The sequence below is a fragment of the Mytilus californianus genome, unplaced genomic scaffold (assembly GCF_021869535.1).
Source record: "Mytilus californianus isolate M0D057914Y unplaced genomic scaffold, xbMytCali1.0.p SCAF_3, whole genome shotgun sequence".
Classification (NCBI taxonomy): domain Eukaryota; kingdom Metazoa; phylum Mollusca; class Bivalvia; order Mytilida; family Mytilidae; genus Mytilus; species Mytilus californianus.
In genome coordinates, this window is record NW_026262679.1 from 52,707,622 (window position 1) to 52,721,172 (window position 13,551).

The following is a 13,551-nucleotide window of genomic DNA, read 5'->3' on the forward strand; positions in this document are numbered from 1 at the left end:
AGTAAGATTGATTGATTTATTTCATTTTATATATTTTCATGTATATTGTTGTATTTATATTTATTTTTTATATAGGTTTCTTCAAAGAATTGATGGTAAGGTAGCTGTGCAAGCCAAGCTCTTAGGTCTTTATAATATAACATAAGGACCTAATTAAGAGCTATGGTTCCGCACCTAATAGTAAGATTGGTTGATTTATTTCATTTTATATATATTTTCATGTATATTGTTGTATATATATTTTTTTTTATATAGGTTTCTTCAAAGAATTGATGGTAAGGTTACTGCAGAACCATAGCGCTTAGGTCTTTATAATATACCATAAGGACCTAATTAAGAGCTATGGATCCGCACCTAATAGTAAGATTGGTTGATTTATTACATTTTATATATTTTCATGTATATTGTTGTATATATATTTATTTTTTATATAGGTTTCTTCAAAGAATTGATGGTGAGGTAGCTGCGGAACCGTAGCTCTTATGTCTTTATAATATATCATAAGGACCTAATTAAGAGCTATGGTTCCGCACCTAATAGTAAGATTGGTTGAATTATTTCATTTTATATATTTTCATGGATATTGTTGTATATATATTTATTTTTTATATAGGTATCTGCAAAGAATTGATGGTAAGTTAGCTGCGGAACCGTAGCTCTTAGGTCTTTATAATATATCATAAGGACCTAATTAAGAGCTATGGTTCCGCACCTAATAGTAAGATTGGTTGATTTATTTCATTTTATATATTTTCATGTGTATATGGTTGTATATATATTTATTTTTTATATAGGTTTCTTCAAAGAATTGATGGTTAGGTAGCAGCTGAACCGTAGTTCTTAGGTCTTTATAATATATCATAAGGACCTAATTAAGAGTTAAGGTTCCGCACCTAATAGTAAGATTAGTTGATTTATTTCATTTTATATATTTTCATGTATATTGTTGTATATATATTTATTTTTTATATAGGTTTCTTCAAAAAATTGATGGTAAGGTAGCTGTGGAGTAGTAGCTCTTAAGTCTTTATAATATATCATAAGGACCTAATTAAGAGCTATGGTTCCGCACCTAATAGTAAGATTGGTTGATTTATTTCATTTTATATATTTTCATGTATATTGTTGTATATATATTTATTTTTTATATAGGTTTCTTCAAAGAATTGATGGTGAGATAACTGCAGAACCATAGCGCTTAGGTCTTTACTATATATCATAAGGACCTAATTAAGAGCTATGGATCCGCACCTAATAGTAATATTGGTTGATTTATTTCATTTTATATATTTTCATGGATATTGTTGTATATATATTTATTTTTTATATAGGTTTCTTCAAAGAATTAATGGTAAGGTAGCTGTGGAACCGTAGCTCTTAAGTCTTTATAATATATCATATGGACCTAATTAAGAGCTATGGTTCCGCACCTAATAGTAAGATTGGTTGATTTATTTCATTTTATATATTTTCATGTGTATATGGTTGTATATAAATTTATTTTTTAAATAGGTTTCTTCAAAGAATTGATGGTAAGGTAACTGCAGAACCATAGCGCTTAGGTCTTTATAATATATCATAAGAACCTAATTAAGAGCTATGGATCCGCACCTAATAGTAAGATTGGTTGATTTATTACATTTTATATATTTTCATGTATAGTGTTGTATATATATTTATTTTTTATATAGGTTTCTTCAAAGAATTGATGGTAAGGTAGCTGCAGAACCGTAGCTCTTATGTCTTTATAATATATCATAAGGACCTAATTAAGAGCTATGGTTCCGCACCTAATAGTAAGATTGGTTGAATTATTTCATTTTATATATTTTCATGGATATTGTTGTATATATATATTTATTTTTTATATAGGTATCTGCAAAGAATTGATGGTAAGTTAGCTGCGGAACAGTAGCTCTTAGGTCTTTATAATATATCATAAGGACCTAATTAAGAGCTATGGTTCCGCACCTAATAGTAAGATTGGTTGATTTATTTCATTTTATATATTTTCATGTGTATATGGTTGTATGTATATTTATTTTTTAAATAGGTTTCTTCAAAGAATTGATGGTACGGTAACTGCGGAACGGTAGCTCTTAGGTCTTTATAATATATCATAAGGACCTAATTAAGAGGTATGGTTCCGCACCTAATTGTAAGATTGGTTGATTATTTTCATTTTATATATTTTCATGGATATTGTTGTATATATATTTATTTTTTATATAGGTTTCTTCAAAGAATTAATGGTAAGGTAGCTGTGGAACCGTAGCTCTTAAGTCTTGATAATATATCATATGGACCTAATTAAGAGCTATGGTTCTGCACCTAATAGTAAGATTGGTTGATTTATTTCATTTTATATATTTTCATGTGTATATGATTGTATATATATTTATTTTTTATAGAGGTTTCTTCAAAGAATTGATGGTTAGGTAGCTGCGGAACCGTAGTTCTTAGGTCTTTATAATATATCATAAGGACCTAATTATAAGAGTTAAGGTTCCGCACCTAATAGTAAGATTAGTTGATTTATTTCATTTTATATATTTTCATGTATATTGTTGTATTTATATTTATTTTTTATATAGGTTTCTTCAAAGAATTGATGGTAAGGTAGCTGTGGAATAGTAGCTCTTAAGTCTTTATAATATATCATAAGGACCTAATTAAGAGCTATGGTTCCGCACCTAATAGTAAGATTGGTTGATTTATTTCATTTTATATATTTTCATGTATATTGTTGTATATATATTTATTTTTTATATAGGTTTCTTCAAAGAATTGATGGTGAGATAACTGCAGAACCATAGCGCTTAGGTCTTTACTATATATCATAAGGACCTAATTAAGAGCTATGGATCCGCACCTAAAAGTAATATTGGTTGATTTATTTCATTTTATATATTTTCATGGATATTGTTGTATATATATTTATTTTTTATATAGGTTTCTTCAAAGAATTGATGGTAAGGTAGCTGCGGAACAGTAGCTCTTAGGTCTTTATAATATATCATAAGGACCTAATTAAGAGCTATGGTTCCGCACCTAATAGTAAGATTGGTTGATTTATTTCATTTTATACGTTTTCATGTGTATATGGTTGTATATATATTTATTTTTTATATAGGTCTCTTCAAAGAATTGTTGGTAAGGTAGCTGCGGAGCCGTAGCTCTTAAGTCCTTATAATATATCATAAGGACCTAATTAAGAGCTATGGTTCCGCACCTAATAGTAAGATTGGTTGATTATTTTCATTTTATATATTTTCATGGATATTGTTGTATATATATTTATTTTTTATATAGGTTTCTTCAAAGAATTGAACCCCCAAGGGTGACTGGGGAATAGAAGTATGGTCACCATTGGTCTTCCTCCAACCGGCAGTAAAACCCGTGCTAAAGTGGGGCGTCCGTTTGGCTGTGCGGGATGTACAAATTTGCAGCCACGTCCGGTCAGAATGGGGACGTTAAATCTCATGCCTCGTGTTAAGAAAGTGCCACGTTCTTTGCACGTTAAGAACCCATGCAACAACTCTTTGAGGGGTCCGTAGGTGACCTGTTGCAAGGCTAAATTTCTGTCCCTATCGAATATACCCTCATTTCCCGTGGCAGTCTTAATTTCTCCGACCTTAATCCCATAATCTATTACAGAACCTACCTATTGTATTTATTGTGAACTTGTTCTCGTCCTGAATATGCATGAAATATTTGCCACTGGACGTTAAGCAACCAACAATCAATCAATCAAAGAATTGATGGTAAGGTAGCTGTGGAACCATAGCTCTTAAGTCTTTATAATATATCATAAGGACCTAATTAAGAGCTATGGTTCCGCACCTAATAGTAAGATTGGTTGATTTATTTCATTTTATATATTTTCATGTGTATATGGTTGTATATATATTTATTTTTTATATAGGTTTCTTCAAAGAATTGATGGTAAGGTAGCTGCGGAACCGTAGCTCTTAGGTCTTTATAATATATCATAAGGACCTAATTAAGAGCTATGGTTCCGCACCTAATAGTAAGATTGGTTGATTTATTTCATTTTATATATTTTCATGTGTATATGGTTGTATATAAATTTATTTTTTATATACCGGTAGGTTTCTTCAAAGAATTGATGGTAAGGTAGCTGTGGAACCGTAGCTCTTAAGTCTTGATAATATATCATAAGGACCTAATTAAGAGCTATGGTTCCGCACCTAATAGTTAGATTGGTTGATTTATTTCATTTTATACATTTTCATGTATATTGTTTTATATATATATTTATTTTTTATATAGGTCTCTTCAAAGAATTGATGGTAAGGTAGCTGCGGAGCCGTAGCTCTTTGGTCTTTATAATATATCATAAGGACCTAATTAAGAGCTACGGGTCCGCACCTATTAGTGAGATTGGTTGATTTATTTCATTTTATATATTTTCATGTATATTGTTGTATATATATTTATTTTTTATATAGGTTTCTTCAAAAGAATTGATGGTAAGGTAGCTGCGGAACCGTAGCTCTTAGGTCTTTATAATATATCATAAGGACCTAATTAAGAGCTATGGATCTATACCTAATATTAAGATTGGTTGATTTATTTCATTTTATATATTTTCATGTGTATATGGTTGTATATATATTTATTTTTTATATAGGTTTCTTCTTAGAATTGATGGTAAGGTAGCTGCGGAACCGTAGCTCTTAGGTCTTTATAATATATCATAAGGACCTAATTAAGAGCTACGGTTCAGCACCTAATAATGAGATTAGTTGATTTATTTCATTTTATATATTTTCATGTAAATTGTTGTATATATATTTATTTTTGATATAGGTTTCTTTAAAGAATTGATAGTAAGGTAGCTGCGGAACCATAGCTCTTAGGTCTTTATAATATATCATAAGGACCTAATTGAGAGCTATGGTTCTGCACCTAATACATGTAATAGTAAGATTGGTTGATTTATTTCATTTTATATATTTTCATGTATATTGTTGTATATATATTTATTTTTTATATAGGTTTCTTCAAAGAATTGATGGTGAGGTAGCTGCGGAACCGTAGCTCTTAGGTCCTTGTGATATTTTTTGACTATTTGAGGACAATCTATGTTCAATAAATATCATAAGGACCAAAGAGCTATGGTTCCACAGCTATAAATAGTATGGTTGGTTGATCTATTTCATTTTATATATTTTCATGTATATTGTTGCATATATATTGATTTTTTAAATAGGTTTCAAAGAATTGATGGTAAGGTAACTGCGGAACCGTAGCTCTTAGGTCTTTATAATATATCATAAGGACCTAATTAAGAGCTATGGTTCTGCACCTAATAGTAAGATTGGTAGATTTGTTTCATTTTATTTATTTTCATGTATATTGTTGTATATTTATTTATTTTTATATAGGTTTCTTCAAAGAATTGATGGTAAGGTAGCTGCGGAACCTTAGGTCTTTATAATATATCATAAGGACTTAATTAAGAGCCATGGTTCCGCACCTAAAAGTAAGATTGGTTGATTTATTTCATTTTATTTATTTTCATGTATATTGTTGTATATTTATTTATTTTTACATAGGTTTCTTTAAAGAATTGATGGTAAGGTAGCAGCTGAACCGTAGCTCTTAGGTCTTTATAATATATCATAAGGACCTAATTAAGAGCTATGGTTCCGCACCTAATAGTAAGATTGGTTGATTTATTTCATTTTATATATTTTCATGTATATATGGTTGTATATATATTTATTTTTTATATAGATTTTTTCATAGAATTGATGGTAAGGAAGATGCGGAACCGTAGCTCTTAGGTCTTTATAATATATCATAAGGACCTAATTAAGAGCTATGGTTCCGCACCTAATAGTAAGATTGGTTGATTTATTTCATTTTATATATTTTCATGTATATTGTTGTATATATATTTATTTTTAATATAGGTTTCTTCACAGAATTGATGGTAAGGTAGCTGCAGAACCATAGCTCTTAGGTCTTTATAATATATCATAAGGACCTAATTAAGAGCTATGGTTCTGCACCTAATAGTAAGATTGGTAGATTTATTTCATTTTATTTATTTTCATGTATATTGTTGTATATTTATTTATTTTTATATAGGTTTCTTCAAAGAATTGATGGGAAGGTAGCTGCAGAACCATAGCGCTTAGGTCTTTATAATATATCATAAGGACCTAATTAAGAGCTATGGTTCCGCACCTAAAAGTAAGACTAGTAGATTTATTTCATTTTATTTATTTTCATGTGTATTGTTGTATATTTATTTATTTTTATATAGGTTTCTGCAAAGAATTGATGGTAAGGTAGCTGTGGAACCGTAGCTCTTAGGTCTTTATAATATATCATAAGGACCTAATTAAGAGCTATGGTTCCGCACCTAATAGTAAGATTGGTTGATTTATTTCATTTTATATATTTTCATGTATATATGGTTGTATATATATTTATTTTTTATATAGGTTTTTGTCGAGCCTGCGACTTTTGTCGCAGAAAGCTCGACATAGGGATAGTGATCCGGCGGCGGCCGCGGCGGCGTTAGCTAACTTCTTAAAAGCTTTATATTTTAGAAGGTGGAAGGTCTGGATGCTTGATACTTTGTATATGGATGCCTCATGTTACGAAGTTTCCGTCAGTCACATGTCCAATGTCCTTGACCTCATTTTCATGGTTCAGTGACTACTTGAAAAAAAAGTTCAGATTTTTTGTAATGTTAAATTCTCTCTTATTATAAGTAATAGGATAACTATATTTGGTATGTGTGTACCTTGGAAGGTCCTCATGCCTGTCAGACAGTTTTCACTTGACCTCGACCTCATTTCATGGATCAGTGAACAAGGTTAAGTTTTGGTGGTCAAGTCCATATCTCAGATACTATAAGCAATAGGTCTAGTATATTTGGTGTATGGAAGGACTGTAAGGTGTACATGTCCAACTGGCAGGTGTCATCTGACCTTGACCTCATTTTCATGGTTCAGTGGTTATAGTTAAGTTTTTGTGTTTTGGTCTGTTTTTCTGATACTGTATGCAATAGGTCTACTATATTTGGTGTATGGAATGATTGTAAGGTGTACATGTCTAGCTGGCAAGTGTCATCTGACCTTGACCTCATTTTCATGGTTCAGTGGTCAAAGTTATTTTTTTGAGTTTTGGTCTTTTTTTCTAATACTATATGCAATAGTTCAACTATATTTGGTGTATGGAAATATTTTATGATCTAGTTGTCAGTCACGCAGTTTTTTTTTACCTTGACCTCATTTTCAAGGTTCATTGCTCAGTGTTAAGTTTTTGTGTTTTGGTCTGTTTTTCTTAAACTATAAGCAATAGGTCAACTCTATTTGTTGTATGGAAGAATTGTTAGCTGTACATGCCTGCCTAGCATGGTTCATCTGACCTTGACCTCATTTTCATGGTTCATTGGTCAATGTTTAGTTTACTTGGTTAATGTTAAGTTTATGTGACAGTTGTAATAAAGCTTTATATTTAGGACTATCAACATAATATCAATGATTAGTAAAGAAGGCGAGACATTTCAGCGTGTGCACTCTTGTTTCATAGAATTGATGGTAAGGAAGCTGCGGAACCGTAGCTCTTAGGTCTTTATAATATATCATAAGGACCTAATTAAGAGCTATGGTTCCGCACCTAATAGTAAGATTGGTTGATTTATTTTATTTTATAAATTTTCATGTATATTGTATATATATTTATTTTTTATATAGGTTTCTTCACAGAATTGATGGAAAGGTAGCTGCAGAACCATAGCTCTACGGTCTTTATAATATATCATAAGGACCTAATTAAGAGCTATGGTTCTGCACCTAATAGTAAGATTGGTTGATTTATTTCATTTTATATATTTTCATGTATATTGTTGTATATATATTTATTTTTTATATAGGTTTCTTCAAAGAACTGATGGTAAGGTAGCTTTGGAACTGTAGCCCTTAAGTCTCTTTGATATTTTTTGACTATTTGAGGAACATCTATGTTCAATAAAATAAATTTGTAATAAAATCTATGTTCCGCAAAATAAATTTGACCCCTGTTTTATATAACACGGTAGTTTCTCACTTTCCATTTTGGTCAGATTCTTTTAATCATATGCATTTGCTTTGCAAATGAATGTTTTTCATTGGATAATTTAACAGTTTTTCCTATTTTATTATATATTATGATAAAGTAGAGTTCAAACTTGTGTATCGTTACTTTTGTTGACTAGTATATTTATATTTCATTTCAGTTCACTCACAGATGTTTAATTTGTAATTTTGGATTTTTGCAGATTCAGCTTAGAGAGGATGTTTCAGTTGTCGACCTTGAATATGGCTAACAGACCAGGAAGAGTGGCATATAGATTTCCGTAACTCTATACTCTATACTCTATACTCTATATATTTTATTTTTATCACAGATGAAGCTAAATCTACTGTAAGCTTTTAAGAGAGCCTGCTTTGATAGAAGTGACAAAAAATTTTCAAACATCACTAATCTTTATTATTTGTTTCCATTACAGAGTTCTTACGGAGATATATAGGTTACAATACCGTATTTATTATTTCTGATGGTCTTTATATGTCCTATGTGTGTAATTGTTTGTCTTAAAGAAATAAAATATGGTATTGACTATTGATTTTAATGGGATAAAACAAACAGAAGAAATCAACTTAAATACCTTTATAAAGTATCAACACCATTTTAAGAAAGTTTTGCAAATACTAATGGTATGATATTATACACCATTACATGTACATTGGCCAGTTGAATTCTTATCAGGATAATTAAAACAAAAAAAATTAAAAGATAACTGTATTAGACATTATGTTTTTCTCACAGTAGCCAATTGTGAATGGTGAGAACATATTTTCCAAGTTAGAAAACTGAAAACTAAAAATTGTGAAAACATCTACCCGATCGAGAATTATTTTACCAGTTTAATATTTAAAGAAACAATTTGTACCAAGTATATTAACAAGATTTTCTAAAAAAAATAGCAAGAGTAAATCCTGAGATTGGAATAGAGCTTCCAAGATTTGTTAATTCAATGGGAGATAACTCTGTAAAATATGCAGATTTTAATGCAGTTGATATTCAAATCATTATTCTTTGACTTCCTTTTAGTTTTCCATCTTTATATATTAATTTTACAAACTTAGGTGTTGATGTTATACTATTGTGAACATGTAGTAAGAAATCAAAACAATATTTAGTAAATGTTAATGTTGACAGAAATGGATTTATAAAATATATAATAATGTATCCATTTTAATTCCTTTTTAGGTAACCTTTCTGTGACATGATTTTCATGGTGTTGGATTATAAAACTTTGGGGTCTAATACATCTAAAAGGAAGGTAAGTACCAGAATGTTATTCCAGTTTTGAAGAGAAAAAAAAAAACCAAATGTATTATAAAATTTCTTTGGAAAATTCTCTCTAGGCTTTTAGGAGTTGGTCAGAAGTCTACTCTTTCGTTTATCAGCTACCATTATATAAGTAAATCTTAGGATCTGATGTAATTACATAAAAAGTTTGCTGGGTTGCTGGATAGCTTTAGACGATTTATAATTACACAATTTATACACATGTTCTCAACATCTATTACACATTTATTGACTACCATTGTTTATATTAAATATATATAAGTATACCAACAATGATCAGTTTAAACAATTTTTGATGATGAAGCATTTTATATTTCAGGTTAACATCACAGCTTGTCCGTAAGGATTGAGGTTGGGAATGGCCATTGGAGCTGACTTTTTTGGTAAGAGAATTAGTACATAGATTTATGAACTATTCAACTTAGAGCATGTCACTAGATTTTGTCTTGCTTGCCAGAGTCAAAAAGCGAGACTTAGGTATGCTGTTTCCGGCGGCGGTGGCGGTGTCAACAATGTATTAGTTTGTGATTAGGTCTAGTTTGTGGTGAACCACAAGTTGTAGGTCAATCATATTTGGTATACAGTTGTATTAGCATTGGCACATCTCAATTCCATGGAGATTATTTGGCCCTGCCCCCTCAGTCATGGTCTATTGACTTTGAAACTTTTGCTTATTTTACATGTATTAGTTTGTGATTAGGTCAGTTTATGAGGAACCATTAGTGGTAGGTCAGGGACTTTCTATACTAACGGGACTCGTCTCTATTGATTTTAACTGATTACTAAGCCGCCTGTTTAAAGCTACCACCCAACAATAAACTTAGTTTCGTATCTCTGATATACGATGCTAGTAGTTATTTGCGTATTTCACAGTTCATTGTAATTATATAATTATTATTAGTTGTTAATATAAAATCTGATTAATAGCCATTTACGATGACAAAAAATATAAGATTTTGAAAGAATGATGAATTATTAAACTTAGACGTATCGTTTTAAAGAACATCCCGCGTGTGTAAAATGGTTTACCGTATCAAACAAGATGGCGGCTACTGAAAATTCAACGAACAAATACCTCAAAGTTCAAAGATCAATATTTAAAAAACGATCCGAGAAATCTTTTGAAAAACAACATTTTGCAATGACAAAATGTATAAAATTTCATAAAAACGAGTTTTTGTTAAACTTGAACATATAGTTATGAAGAACACTCCGTAAATGGGAAATGATTTGCTATAAAGTCACGTGACATCAGCTACGGCCGAGATCAGTCTGATAATTTGTATAGACATCGTTATAAGTGACCAGTCCCGTTAGTATAGAAAGTCCCTGGGTAGGTCAATGATATTTGGTATGCAGTTGTATAAGCATTGGCACATCTCATTTCCATGTAGATTATTTGGCTCAGCCCCCTCAGTCATGGTCTATTGACTTTGAAAATTTTGCTTAGTTAACATGTATTAGTTTGTGATTAGGTCAGTTCAAGAGGAACTATTAGTGGTAGGCCAATGTTAATTGGTATTCAGTTGTATAAGCATTAGCACATCTCATTTCAATGGAGAATATTTGGCCCCATCCCCTCAGTCATGGCCTATTGACTTTGAAACTTGCTTAGTTTACATATATTAGTTTGTGATAAGATCAGTTTAAGATGAACTGCTAATGTTTTTGGTATGCAAATTTATTGGCATTTATAAGTATCGTTTCCATGGAGATTATATAGCTCCACCCGCTCTTCATGGTTCATTGACTTTGAAACTTTTACATAGTTTACTACAAGTTAATGATTGTGTTTAGGTTTGTTTAAAGGGAACAACTTATAATAAGTCAATGATATTTGGTGTGCAGTTGTATTAGCATTGGTGCATCTCATTTACATGAAGATGGTTTAGCCATGTACCTCAGTCATGGTTCATTGACTTTGAATATTAGCCTAACTTGTTAAGTTTTGCCATTTTAATTTCAACATTTGCATAATCAAAATTACAAAAAATTGAGACATATCTCTATGATAACAGTTTATTCATGTTATAAGTGTATATATGTATAATTCGGAAGGGGGTATCAAGATACAAGTAAGGGAAGTCAAAGATTTGAATTTTGGATATCTTCTCTCTGTTTTTGTTTATCTAAATTAATCCCACTATATAGAAATTAAGAAATGTAGTATGATTGCCAACGAGATATTAATCAACCAATAACCACATGACAAGGATGTTAGCAACTATAGAATGCCATTTTATGGTCTTCAACAATGAGCAAAACCTATTCTGTATTGTAAGCTATATAAGGCCCCAACATGACAAAATGTGAAATAATTCATATGAGAAAACCAATGACTTGATATAGGATAAAACAATAAACAAAACAAATATGATAGACAACAAACAACGACTTGTTTTTCATCTTTTTTTGCCAACAAAGACTGGTAGTCTAAAAGTTATGTCCACGAGTCACTTTAAAGCTAGGTAAAGAAATGTTATATGCATCATAATTGTAATGCCCAGGTAATTATTCTTTTGCATTAAATATTGTTTCAATTATTTTCACATAGTTTTGACAGATATGTTTAAGAATGAATATTTCTTTTTCAGGTAACTTTAACTGTGGCTGCATGAAAATGATTGGGTGACTGTACCAGTAAAGAATATAATTCAGACAATTTTTGTGTATGTTTGAGAAAATGTTTATAATTTTTTACAAAAAAAACAAATAGTGTAAAGATTCTCCATTTTCAACAAGATTGTAAGTTATAGATAACTTATTTTGAATTTTAAAATCTCTCTTTTTTTTACCATTAAAATCAAAGGATATATTCAGGTAGCTCTACTCATGTCCATTCTTGACAATTTTTTTGTCATGCATATTGATACTGAATTGGTTTTTGGTATGTATAGTTTTGTTTTGAGTTCATAGTTCAGATTCAATCATGTATTCATTATTTTTTTTCCCCTGTGGCTAGATTTAATTGGTACTTTGAAAATGAATTGAAATGGACCAATTTTATTTGAAGACCTACTCTTTTAGATATATTAATAATGGTCCGTGTCTAGTCAAAACACTTCCAGAAGTTAAGGATGGAGAATCTTAAAAAAAAAAGAAAAAATAAAATGTATATTTTGGCTTTCACCGTTGTTAAATATATATCTTTTCCGACTTTTTTCGTTTTTTTATGCCCCTGCCATAGGGAAAGGACGTCCTTCTGTGCTTTTGTTGTTCCTTTTGTCCCATTTTTGTTTCTGCAATTAATTTAAGAGTAATGCCCCTTTATCAGTTGGAAAGTTGCAAATTTGGGCAGTGAGTCACTTACTTTTCTAGAGTTATGCTCCTTTTTCAATTTTTAAAATTGCAAAGCTTGAGCAAGGGCATCGTGTCCTCAGACACATTCTTCTTTTATTTTTTAGCTGAGTTTAATATAATTTATAGTTTTATCAATCGTTTTGTTCTTAATAATTATACATTTTTTTATACTGTCTAAAGTATACTTCCTGAGACGGTCTTTAGAGCATTAGATTTTGGACTCAGGTTTCCAACATTTTCCCACTACAAATTCAGTTTTTAAAGAAGTTTGACCAAGTTCACTCGTTTTAGTTGGTTGTCATGGTTGTTCCTGGCAGGGAGATTGTTGATGATAGAGATTTTGTCGTTATTTAGTATTTAACTTGAAATACAGCATAGAAGCATTTCATCAATTATAATTTTTATGATTATCTTTAATGTATATATGCTTACAATTTGTATACATGGATATTGTTTTAAAAATCATTAAAATCTGGTGTCCAGATGAGCTGTCTGGGTTATCAGGAACATGAATATATTGTTAGTTTTGTTTAAGCCTAAATATTTAAGGGATTATAGAAGTTATAGTAATATTATATGAATTATAAGTCTCGTTAATGAAATTTATTTGAGAATGTCATGGACCATAAAAGTACAGGTCAAGTTAGATTTTGATTTTTATACCCCACGCAAAAAAGTTGCGGAGGGTATAATGTTTTTGACCCATCCGTCTGTCCGTCTGTCTGTCCGTTCATCAGTCAGTCCTGTTCTTGTCATCGCAACTCCTCTGAAATCATTCACTCATTCATTTTTGTCGAGCCTTCGACTTTAGTCGAAAAAGCGAGACATAGCGATCCTACATTCCGTCGGCGT

At 30.5% G+C, this 13,551-nt stretch overlaps 1 long non-coding RNA gene across 3 annotated transcripts in view; it reads left to right on the plus strand.

Moving 5' to 3' along the window:
• The window catches only part of LOC127734855 (uncharacterized), a 29,126-nt gene extending 16,570 nt beyond the window's left edge, over nt 1–12,556 (plus strand). The window contains exons 4-7 of one of the 3 annotated variants that reach the window (XR_007997794.1): nt 8,303–8,448; nt 9,298–9,370; nt 9,719–9,782; nt 11,994–12,556. This is a non-coding gene — a long non-coding RNA (uncharacterized LOC127734855). The remainder of the gene's footprint in view (nt 1–8,302; nt 8,449–9,297; nt 9,371–9,718; nt 9,783–11,993) is intronic. The other 2 variants (XR_007997793.1, XR_007997792.1) reach the window with 2 other exon arrangements.
• Nucleotides 12,557–13,551: the final 995 nt, after the last annotated feature.